The sequence below is a fragment of the Periplaneta americana genome, chromosome 1 (genome assembly GCF_040183065.1).
Source record: "Periplaneta americana isolate PAMFEO1 chromosome 1, P.americana_PAMFEO1_priV1, whole genome shotgun sequence".
NCBI lineage: Eukaryota > Metazoa > Arthropoda > Insecta > Blattodea > Blattidae > Periplaneta > Periplaneta americana.
Genome location: NC_091117.1, coordinates 4045701 through 4059298, shown reverse-complemented (window position 1 = coordinate 4059298; position 13598 = coordinate 4045701). Strand labels below are relative to the sequence as shown.

Here is a 13598-nt window from a genome sequence, read left to right as displayed (position 1 = left end):
TCTCTTTCCCGCAACAAATGCCATTAAGAGCTCAAGAAGACTGTCTTCACCCTCACACAGCCGAATGAAACTGAATTATGAATTTAATTAATGATGCAGACAATTTTCTGTTAGTTACAAAGGGATTGTTTCAATAATAACTTAAAAAAATGTTATTTTTTAAGTTTCTTCAGTGTGCGAAATATACATGAAATTACTTGTTTTTTTTTTTTGTATGAAATATTTACCGAAATGAAACCTTTTTAATAATCGAAATCAGGGTAAAATAATCAGCATAAGATCCACTGGTAGGAATAGTGAATGGGAAAAGATTTCAGGGCAGAAGAAGATATCAGATGACAGACGACATTAAGATATATGGATCATATGAGGAGACTAAGAGAAAATCAGAAAATAGGAAAGACAGGGGGAAGCTGGGTTTGCAGTGAAAGACTTGCCCTTGGACAGAACAATGAATGAATGAACGAATGAAGCCTACGAAAATACCGAGTTTGTTGTTTCTTTATGGACACGCAATTAGGCCTAAGTTTGCACAATTTTAAACAAGAGATTTTTTAGTATTTCCGGAAGAAAGTCAAAAGAATTGCGACAGTCACAGATGGATACTGAATCTGTTTTTAAACAGTTGCCTTGAACTGGCTGAAATGAAACAAAAAGTGTGACGAAGAAACTTAAAGGTTGGTAATACTGTGATAGAGTAATATTGTGATAGTTCTTTCTGATAATTTATTACAATTTTACTGAGCGACGAACATTCCCTTAATACGTTGACGCAAAACCGATCTTCCTCTCGCTCAGTAAAATTGTAAAAAATACTCATGAAGGACTATCACAATATTATTCATATCACAATATTACCAACCTTTACTCTATATACGTACTAATGGACTGATGAAATAGACTTTTTAGGCGACCACCACTTTGGGAAACACTGTTTTAGCCCTAGGGATTAAAGCATAACGCTGCAAAGCCGGAATATCACGGGTTCGATTTCAAATGGGTTATGGATTTTCTTCATTGATCTAATCCAGGGCTGGGCACATTGCGTGATTCTGAGAAATGAGCGCTGTGTGCTTTAAAGAGCGCGTTTTGCGAGCGCTGTGACGTATGCATACTGTACGTCATTCAGTGTCGGTGCAGTGGTGACTCTGCAGTATGATGGCGAACTTTGAAGACGGAGCTTCCGCTCATACACTAAAGCGTCCCGCTACTCCCAATGCTTGTAATGTATCATGGGAGGAGGAGTTCTCTTTCGTAGAGAGCAGTGGATTAGCAAAGTGTTTCATTTGGCATAGAACAGTCCAACTGATTAAGAAGTTCAATATCCAACGACATTATTCTTTACAACATGCTACTGAATATGACAAATATGTTGGTAATGAACGCCATAAATTAATAGAACTTAAAGAAAATGTTTTTCAGGTGCATTATATTAGAGTATCTATTTGATATTTACATTGCATTATAAGTTATTATACATTTAGTAGTATATAATTTTAAATTATGCAAGTATTATGATATATCATAGTATAGTATATTTGTATAATTTAAAATTATGTATTACTAAATGTACTATAATAACTCATAATGCAATATACATATCAAATAGATACTCTAATATAATGCACCTGAGAAACATTTTCTTTATGTTGTATTAATTTATGGTCATATATCATATCATATCATGTCATGCCATGTCATGTCATGTCATGTCATGTCATGTCATGTCATATATCATATATCATATCATATCATATATCATATCATGTCATGTCATAATCATATCATATCATATCATATCATGTCATATATCATATATCATATCATATCATATATCATATCATATCATATCATATCATATCATATCATATCATATCATATCATATCATATCATATCATGTCATGTCATAATCATATCATATCATATCATATCATATCATATCATATCATATCATATCATATCATATCATGTCATGTCATAATCATATCATATCATATCATATCATATCATATCATATCATATCATATCATATCATATCATATCATATCATATCATATCATATATCATATCATATCATATCATATAGTCTATCATATATCATATATCATATCATATCATATCATATCATATCATATCATATCATATATCATATCATATCATGTCATATATCATATCATATCATGTCATATATCATATCATATCATATCATATCATATCATATCATATCATATCATATATCATATCATATATCATATCATATCATATATCATATCATATCATATCATATATCATATCATATCATATATCATATCATATCATATCATATCATATCATATCATATCATATCATATCATATCATATCATATCATATCATATATCATATATCATGTCATATATCATATCATATCATGTCATATATCATATCATATCATATCATATCATATCATATCATATCATATCATATCATATCATATCATATCATATCATATATCATATCATATCATATCATATATCATATCATATCATATCATATCATATCATATCATATCATATTATATCATATCATATCATATCATATCATATCATATCATATATCATATCATATATCATATCATATCATATCATATCATGTCATATATCATATCATATATCATATCATATCATATCATATCATATATCATCACACACCACACACATAACATCACATCATATATCACATCACACATCACACACCACATATCACACACCACACACATCACATCACATCACATCACATCACATCACATCACATCACATCACAACTCATGTATTAACAGGATGACAAAATGCACTTAGTGAATCGGCTATGAGAATTAGCTACAAAATTTGCCATGAAATTGCAAAGGAATTGAAAACATTCAACGAAGGTGAATTCATCAAGCGATGTTTAATTATATTGGCAGATGAACTCTGTCCACAGCAAGTAGGGGAAGTGGAAGCCATACGCCTGTCTCGTAGAACCGTGGTGAGGAGATTGCAATATGTGTGTATGGGTTATGTAAATAAGCCTAATGATTTGTGTGTGTGCATAGAGAGAAGTTTATTCCATTAAATTAATAAGAGTGTTATAAATTCTGTACTGTACAATGGATTGATGTAATATCCTTATAAACTATTATGTAGTGACAGACTGAATGACTAGAACAACCGTGGCTCTTGTTATATTAATGCAGGGAAAGTAGCTGTAATGCGAGTCCGCCACTGCGTGAGCGTTCTGCTCCAGCTTGGAATTGAAGTGCCTTGCGGAGCGAGAGCAGCTCTGGCCGGCTAAATGGAGCCGCTCTCATGCTCGGCCCTGATCTAATACTGAGCCTCTAGAAATGAGTAATGGGGGTAAAGACGGCGGGCACGTAGGACTGACATATGTTCTGTCATTAATGCCGATTGTCTGTACAGGTGGGCGCCTTAACATGTCGCTACCCTTCGGGCAGACTTGGCCTGTATTGGGGTTGACAAGGACGTCATGTAGCGATTTTCATTTATGCTGTATAATATATAAACTTGGAGACTACGTCACGTCCGACTTGCCAGCTCCTCGCGCCGTGTGAATTGTGTAATCATGACGCGCACTTGAGCTGCAGTCAATTCTTCGACTCCCACGCCAGACGCTGCGCGCATGTAGATCATCTTGCGCCGGAATCGATCCACGACCCTCTTGACACTGACGAATGCCGGCGCTCTATCTCCCCCGCCCCTTGTTTCATTTTAAGGCCCATTAAGCGCGGATTTAGAGGTATAAACCCCCAGACACTCGCTCGCTCGCAGGATGTGATAAGACGCCCTCAGCCCCTCGGCGTGCAGTGGAGGGTCCTCATTACGCTGGCTGATACTTTGAAGGGAATTGTGCGAATGCGCTTGTTTAGACGTATTTTAATAATTGCAGTTGCCACCACCACCTCCATTACTACTGGGATTTTATGTAGGATATAGCAAAACATTATAGATAAACCAAATATTTTATTTAGAAACTTTTACCGCGTTTACAATATGATGGAATAAACAGTGATGCATTACTTTATCTAGCTGCACGGTACAAAATTGTACAGGGTGGAAGCGATATAATATGACTGTACAGATTAAAGGGGGCAATGTAATACATTAATAGTAGGTACATTATGCAACGGGCCTTCAATGATAGTAATTAAGACGCGAGTATGTTTGTTTCATAATTTTCATACGAGCGTCTTAATTACCATTATAGGCAAGTTTCATACGACTTTTTATGCTCGACCATATTTCTAACTTGAAATTATTCAGAAGTATTCATGTTATGGTTATGTAAGTGAGGAGCGGAACAGACCTAAATTGTGAGATGTGCGCAGACGCGAAAGTATTGATTTTTCCGAGGCACGAATGTCATTGACCTTGATATAATCTAGAGAATAACATGAAGATTAGTCTTGATATAACCTGGAAATTGATTTAGAATTGAAAAACGAGATGACAAATTGAATTTATTTGAATATTATTTACAATTAACGCTAATTATTATAGTAACAGAACATAACCTTCTGCGATAGTATTGGATTTCCAGCCTCCGTGACTTTCCGCTAACTGATGAGAGAGATGAGAGAGAGATGGAACGGAGAAAAATTCTCTCCGGCGCCGGGATTTGAACCCGGGTTTTCAGCTCTCCGTGCTGATGCTTTAACCACTAAGCCACGCCGGATACAATCCCGACACCGTTGAGAATCGTCTCAGATTAAGCTCCATCTCTTGGGTTCCCTCTAGTGGCCGCCCTCTGCACTACGTCATAGATGTCTATGCACGCAGGACCGAAGTCCATACTTGTGTAGAGGTGCACTCAGATGAGTGACTGGTTGGCCGGGGTCCGACGGTATGGGCGCCGTCTTTAAATCACGAAGTGATTTATTACGCATATCATATTTATTTTGATGTACCGAAGTACATATGATATTTCCATGCAGATATTCTGCTTTCTCAGATGATGAGAGAGAGATGGAACGGAGAAAAATTCTCTCCGGCGCCGGGATTTGAACCCGGGTTTTCAGCTCTCCGTGCTGAGCTTTAACCACTAAGCCACGCCGGAAAACCCGGGTTCAAATCCCGGCGCCGGAGAGAATTTTTCTCCGTTCCATCTCTCTCTCATCATCTGAGAAAGCAGAATATCTGCATGGAAATATCATATGTACTTCGGTACATCAAAATAAATTTCCGCGAACTGTCTTTCGATTGCATATCCGAGAATAATCGATACTTGCGGCTTTATAATGGTACAATGGTGATTTCTCATTGGCTGAACAACTGAATTATAATGAATAGGTGTACTTTAATGAGGTGCATTAAAGGGCTACTACCAGGTGTATAATTACTGCATTTCGGCATGGTCGAGCATAAAATTAATATAAAAAACCTTTATGCGTTTTGTAACTAAGTGCATGGTTAATTAGAAAGTTAGGCTGAAAGTCTGCGTATTTGACAAAAGCGCATTGCTAGCTCAGCTACGAATAAATATGACATCGGTCTGGATAGCAGCATTCCGTCCCTTAGTCACTGCAGTACACTTGCCAGATTTCTTAATGCCAGGAAATAACGATGTTTGTTAATATATTTTTTTTTAATTTGCAACAAAATCGTCCATTTTATTGACAAATTGTAAAGGGATAAATCGTTCCTTATCACTTTCTCTACTGACAGAGTAAAAATCAGATTAGTACGGATAGTACTTATCCAGTGAAACAGTGTTAACATTTAGAGGATTTTAAAATTTGCGCTAATATCGTACTATAAGCAGTAACATGAGCTGCTGCCAGGAAGTCAAAAGGATAGCAGTGGCAAAGGAAGCTTTTAATAGAAAAAGGAGCATCTTCTGCGGACCTCTATAAAACATAACTGAGGAAGAGGCTAGTGAAGTGCTTTGTATGGAGTGTGGCATTGTATGTGGCAGAAACATGGACATAAGACGAAGTGAAGAGAAGAGACTAGAAAGATTTGAAATGTGGATATGGAGAAGAATGGAGCGTGTGAGATGGACAGGCAGAATAAGAAATGAAGCTGTGTTGGAAAGAGTGGGTGAAGAAAGAATGATGTTGACATTTCCGTAAGCTTGTAGTATCACTGCTCTGACACCACTCGCTCATGCAGAGGTTCGAGGGACTCTCCCTCACTAGCGGAAAGTCGTCCCAAAGGTCACAGTTTTAAATGTGTCCTTCATTCCCCCACGACTTGAATGCCAGCATCTTTAAAGCATGTGTTATAAAAACTGTTTATGTGGTGAGAAGTTTTAAACTCTGAAGAATTATCTCTCAAGGGACAATAATTTTTTTTTACATTCTTTCAGCATTGTTATAAAAATTAACATTTTAAAGTAACAATAAAATGTGTATTATTCGTATTAGAATTTGATAAAGTGGTGTCAGTGTATCACCACGTGTAAAATTTTGCTACAGATTGATATTATCTTAGTGTTAAAATAATATGCGACCACCACTGCTTCTAATACCATAGTTTCTGCTACTACTACTACTTTTTTATTGGGTTATTTTACAACGCTGTGTCAACATCTCAGCTTATTTAGCGTCTGAATGAAATGAAGGTGATAATGCCGGTGAAATGAGTCCGGGGTCCAGCACCGAAAGTTACCCAGCATTTGCTCGTATTGGGTTGAGGGAAAACCCCGGAAAAAACCTCAACCAGGTAACTTGCCCCGACCGGGATTCGAACCAGGGCACCTGGTTTCGCGACAGACGCGCTGACCGTTACTCCACAGGTGTGGGTACTACTACTATTACTACCTCTACTACCACTGTTCTACTCCTGCTACTGCTGCTGCTACTACTACTACTACTACTACTACTATTACTACCTCTACTACCACTGTTCTACTCCTACTACTGCTACTGCTACTACTGCTGCTACTTCTACTACTACTACTACTATTACTACCTCTACTGCCACTGTTCTACTCCTACTACTGCTACTGCTACTGCTGCTACTACTACTACTATTACTACCTCTACTGCCACTGTTCTACTCCTACTACTGCTACTGCTATTGCTGCTGCTGCTACTACTACTACTACTACTATTACTACCTCTACTGCCACTGTTCTACTCCTACTACTGCTACTGCTATTGCTGCTGCTGCTACTACTACTACTACTACTACTATTACTACCTCTACTACCACTGTTCTACTCCTACTGCTACTACTACTACTACTACTACTACTACTACTACTATTACTACCTCTACTGCCACTGTTCTACTCCTACTACTGCTACTGCTACTACTGCTGCTACTACTACTACTACTACTACTACTACTACTATTACTACCTCTACTACCACTGTTCTACTCCTACTACTGCTACTGCTACTACTACTACTACTACTATTACTACTACCACTGCCACTGTTACTGTAGTCCGGGTCTTCTTACTTTCTACCAGAGACAGGTAACTCGTCTTGTAAACAGAGCAGAAATTATGAGTACTTTCGACCTACAGCAACTGTAGCGGGAGAAGCTAATTTCTCTGAGACAGGCTACTCCCTGTCCATGCTTTATACCCTAACGGTGAAAGCTATTTACCCCCTATTACTAGACTACATATAGGCATACTAGTGGATTGTGGTGATTTTATGTCCACACCTGTGGAGTAACGGTCTGCGCGTCTGGCCGCGAAACCAGGTGGCCCGGGTTCGAATCCCAGTCTGGGCAAGTTACCTGGTTGAGGTTTTTTCCGGGGTTTTCCCTCAACCCAATACGAGCAAATGCTGGGTAACTTTCGGTGCTGGACCCCGGACTCATTTCACCGGCATTATCACCTTCATATCATTCAGACGCTAAATAACCTACATGTTGATACAGCGTCGTAAAATAACCCAATAAAATAAAAAAAATAAAATGGTGGTTTTATAGTTGTCAGGTTTAATTTTCTTTTGCCAACTATATTATCGAATTTTTGCTACCGACATATACTTCAATTGACAGTTATTTTCTATCTGTTAGGGGAGAGTCGGGTAGTATCGGACGTCGGGTAATATCGGACAGTGCGTTTCTTTCATCTACCACCATATGGTAGTACCTGAATGACATGGTTACGTTTCTCTATGCGACATCACAGAAACGTAACCATGTCAGTCAGGTACTATCATCGTGTGGTAGATGAAAGAAACTCACTGTCCGATATTACCCGACTCTCCCCTATGTTGACAGCGTAATTTGTTATGATAGGAGCTGGAAATAGTTCTACTTGTAATGCTATACCTTCTGGTACTATCACAACTATCTATATGCCTACTACTACCACTACCACTCATGGTGGTTTTGGCTGCGACGCAGGTGGCTTTGGCTACGCCGAAGGCGGTTTGACCATGACGAAGGTGGTTATGCCCGCGATGAAAGTGGTATTTCTGCGTCGAAGATGGTTTTGACTGCGACGAAAGTGGTTTTGATAGCGACGGAGATGGATTTGACCGTGACAGGGGTGGTTTTGATTGCGATGAAGGTGGTTTTGTCTGCAACGAAGATTGGTTTTTTTACTTGGTTACTTTACGACGCTGTATCAACTACGAGGTCATTTAACGTCGACGAAATTGGTGATAGCGAGATGATATTTGGCGAGATGAGGCCGAGGATTCGCCATGGATTACCTGACATTTGCCTTACGGTTGGGGAAACCCTCAGAAAAAAACCCAACCAGGTAATCAGCCCAAGCGGGAATCGAACCCGCGCCCGAGCGCAACTCGGATCGGCAGGCAAGCGCCTTAACCGACCGAGCTACGCCTGTGGCTACGAAAATTGTTATGACACGATGATGACTACAACGAAAGTACAGGGACATCATTTTATTTTTACTTCAATTTTTATTGTACCTGAGTTTTTGAATGTACTTCACTCCCACCCCTTCTACTAATGAAGTTTCAACTGTTCTCCAGACAGAATCAAGGCCGCTTATAGTAAACAGCAGTGAGTTACTGAGTATAGTACGTTCCAGAAATATCTTCTTGTTTTCCAGTGACGAAAGAACTTTTAATATTGAATCATATTTTCGCACAGGTACTGTCCGTTTGCCTACGTCGCATCCCGATTTCCCCCACCTGCTTCTGCACGCCTCTCTGTAAAAGCAGGGCTGTCTTAGCTCTTTTCTGAAAACATTAATTTCTGTTAGGAATTGGACGTTTACGTAATATTATACAACTATTTAAAATGACTTAAATAAAAGGGCCTCGTTAAGTAATTAACTGTCACGTGATTTCCCTCCTTTCTACGATCCTGCGACATAACCACTTGGACGGACAGTAGATAGCATGTCTGAGTAATTTTATCTGTGCGGGTCGGGCAGAAGTGAAGATTGAATTTACAGTACGTAAGGTACTCTTTTGTAGAGTAGGTACAGAATTATTTCAACATGAGTTACTAGTACGAAGGACGAAACTGGTAATTGGAATTAGATGCAATAGTCTATAGTGCGATAATATGCACAAAAGAACTGAAGCCTGTATCGAAATGAACGGCCACCATTTTCAAAAATGTGTTTGAATATCCATATTATGATTATTCTTCAATTTAACTCTATAGTGTACGCTAATGTGCTGTAGACAGTATAATGTACACTGCATAGGCCTAATGAATACGTCCTCATGGACAGCTCAGTTCGTGAGTAAAAACACTCATTGTTAATACAGTACTGTATTTTGATTAAATTATCGAACTCAAAATCGCGATATTTCCTAGTTTACGTAAATGGATGAACTACTTTTCTTCCCTCCTATACCTAGTAAAGTGATTTGTTTGTGTTTTACGCCAGTATCATCGAATTCCGGTTGTGGAATGGGGTAGCGAACGGTGTTTCCGGTTCTCTAAAGGTATAGCCAGGTTAATATTAAAAATGTTAGTAAAAATAAAATGATGTCCCTGTAGTTATTACTACGAGGATGGTGACGTCATGAATGACGATGACGTTGATCACTACTACGAGGGTGTCTACAAGCACGAGGAAAGTGTTGATTATGATGATTTTTATGAAAACGTCGACGTAAATAACGATGAGTGTTTCATGTTATTGGGCTGGAAATTTGTAAACCGTCTTCTGAGTCTGAAGATTATCCATCTAATCGTCAGCGAATATGATTGCGTCTAAAACATAGCAATTTACTGTAATCACCCCAAATGCAGTAATGTCAAGATTTTGTACTCCGACGAATCAAGCACATTTGAATTAATTTGGTGTTCAGTGCTGTGTAGGCGTCGTCGGACGTTCAGAAGCGTCCTGCGCTAATCAGAGCCGGATGCGGGCGCAACAAATGGAGCGCGAGTCTCCGGCCCGCTGATTCCTGGGCGTAATTTATAAAGTCATCGGATAGCTGTCACACAGGCTTAAGCGTCGCTTGTTGAGACTAGTCCTACTTCTTAATTCTGTAGTAAGTAGATGCTCTTGTTTTCCTTTTGCTAACTTTGCGAGAATTTTATTTTTAGAGATAACTCACTATGCAGCACTGTTGTGAGGATGTTCCATTTTACTGAGAGTTCCCCCCCTCCCCACTTCCCCGGCGCTGAGTGTCTCAAGTGTCGTTTTGTAGGAGAAAAGCGTCGCTGCTATAACTTTTGCAGTCTTTGACCTTTGCTGTAGTGCGGACATGCGATATTTCAACGTGTGTAATTTTATTCACAATGTGTGATTATTGTATTCATGACTTTGTTTCCATGGTTTTATATTGCACGAGTGTATTTATGTTTGGTAAAATATGAATAAATAAATTCTAAAAGCCTCTTCTTGTCCATTCTCTTACGGCTGCTGCCGTTTTAAATTCCTCATAGTTGTCACTCTTCATTCTACTGAGCATAAATTTGATGCATTTTCTAATCGGTCTACCTCTTCCCTTCCTGTCAACTATTTCTCCCTCCATTATATTGATTAAGAATGTGCGTGTGGTGATCCAAGTATGATCATTGAATTTTGTTTTTCTTTTCCCCAATATCTGCTTTAATATTTTTATGACGAAATATGCCCCATTCTCGTTGTGTTTAGGTGTGTATACCATTTAGTGAAAATGGAGAATTGAAGTGGTGCACAAGGTATGGCTCTGATAGTCCATGATAGTGCAAGAAAAGCTAATGTTGTGTAATTGTGTTCATATACACTTTCGTACTATCTTAGTTACAGAAATAATATTTATAGTCCCTAATGTTTTTTTAAACCTTTGGGAATTTAATAACATTTTTCTTTCTTTTCATTTTCGTGTTGCCGTTTTCAGAAACGCTATTCATAATATTACATGGGGAGGTCGTGGAGTAGAAATAGGGAATTTTAACTAATATCATACTAATTGCAGGATTTGGAGAGTACTATTGGTTTGTGCAGCAAATACTGCAAACTAAGTTCATTAGACGTTCAAATAAACATTTTTCAGATTTATTTTCAATGAAGAATACCAGACATTCTGAAAGTTATTTGCTTCCATAATAATGAAACATACAGTACTGAAGAGAACCACGCATATAAATATCTATACCACACCGCCATTAAATATATAAAAAAGATCCAACTCCACTTGATTAATAGCTATAAAAATATTTGATTTTAATAATATTATTATCTTACGTAAGTTTTATAGCTTTCAGTAACATATACTATATATACTATATAGCCTCCACTCAGTAAAATATAGAAATCAAAATCTAATTTAAGTTATTCTCTACATCTACTTATATAACCCCAAAACGTTTCACTTTCATATCATCAATATAGCATTAATATGTATATTAATGAAAAATAGTCACATCATGACATTAACTACAATAATATTTCATTTCTAATGGTAATAATGTCATCAAACCACCTCAAGTTTTGTAGTTTTTAATAGCCAATACACAGCTGTACCCAGAAAATTACACACCACAGAATCGAACCTGTAAATTATTTTTAGTAAGTTAAGTTTTTAATAATTAATTTAATTTGAGCTCTAAATATGTCAGCATTCTTGCAGATCATGGCCTTCGTGTAATATTGTTTACTGTAATGTGTGTTTTGTTTTATTCTGAAAAGCAATTAGCTAGTTCTCAAAACTGACGACAGATGGATTTTGGAAAATAGGAAAATTATGTTGAAAAATTGACATTTCACTGAAAACTACTATTTTTCTGAAAAAATTTGAGTTCCAAGCTTCAAAATGAGGGGCCATTTACTAAAATCCGTTCAGCCGTTTTCCCGTAATTTCCATTACCAGTTCAAATTATATGTATAGATATTGGAACACATTCAGATGGGCCTCCATAAAAAATTGCACGGTCTTGTTCAATTCCTTCACTACACAACACATCCCTTTCAGAGTTGTATGCCAAGAAGTGATCTGTCAGAATGCATAGCGACGTATACTTTTATGCGTGATAGCGTAGATCGAATCTCTGTGCCAACAAATTTTTTGTCTTTTTTACTTCATCGTTTATTTTTTGTGTGACTTTCACTGATACTGTGAATAACATGCGCATGCTGAGACACATTCTTCCAGCTAAAGTGAAGCGGGATCGCTTTATGAACGTTGCCAGTGGATAGCTTCAAATTACAATTTCCGATAGCCCTTGTCAGCAGCGGCATAGGCGATTACTGTTAATTGACATGTGCAACTTGCCTTGCTGCGCTGTCATGTCGAGCGGGTTGCGTTATCTATCTTTGCAGTGCAGTGACATTTCAGTTAAATATGTTATACTTCCTCATTACCCGAAGCGTAGCCCACCAAAAATACATTTCAGTAGCTTTAAGAGAATATACGTTCGCACAATTCCCGATCATTGTCTGATGCAGGGCTGGGCACATGAGAAATGAGCGCTGTGTGCTTTAAAGAGCGGTTCTTGCGAGCGCTGTAACGTATGCATGCTGTACGTCATTCAGTGTCGGTGCAGTGGTGACTCTGCAGTATGATGGCGAACTTTGAAGACGGAGCTTCCGCTCATACACTAAAGCGTCCCGCTACCCCCAATGCTTGTAATGTATCATGGGAGGAGGAGTTCTCTTTCGTAGAGAGCAGTGGATTAGCAAAGTGTTTCATTTGGCATAAAACACCCCAACTGATTTCAATATCCAACTACATTATTCTTTACAACATGCTACTGAATATGACAAATATGTTGGTAATGACCGCCATAAATTGACATAACTTAAAGATGTTTCTCAAGTACATTATATTAGAGTATCTATTTGACATTTATATTGCATTATAAGTCATTATACATTTAGTAATGCCGATATATAATTTTAAATTAGACAAGTTTTATGTTATATCATAGTATAGTATATTACAGTTTATGATGTATCATATATCATCTCATATCCTATCATATTATATTAAATAAAGTTACATATTACATTACATTATATTATTTTACATTACATTATATTATATTATATTATATTATATTATATTATATTATCGTAATCCTTTATTACATATGTTTATATTATTAATAGCCTACCATTATGTAATTGTTAAAGCAGTGTGCTTATGGGTTATGTAAATAAGCCTAATGATTTGTGTGTGTGCATAGAGAGAAGTTTATTCCATTAAATTAATGAGTGTTATAAATTCTGTACTGTACAA

At 37.4% G+C, this 13598-nt stretch overlaps 1 protein-coding gene and 1 non-coding gene across 2 annotated transcripts in view; one reads left to right on the top strand and one right to left on the bottom strand.

Moving 5' to 3' along the window:
- The window catches only part of Appl (amyloid-beta-like protein), a 592304-nt gene that overhangs the window by 197732 nt on the left and 380974 nt on the right, over positions 1-13598 (top strand). The gene's annotated exons all lie outside the window — the stretch shown is intronic.
- Positions 4638-4709, bottom strand: TRNAS-GGA (transfer RNA serine (anticodon GGA)). Its single transcript has one exon. It is a non-coding gene; the product is annotated as a tRNA-Ser (tRNA).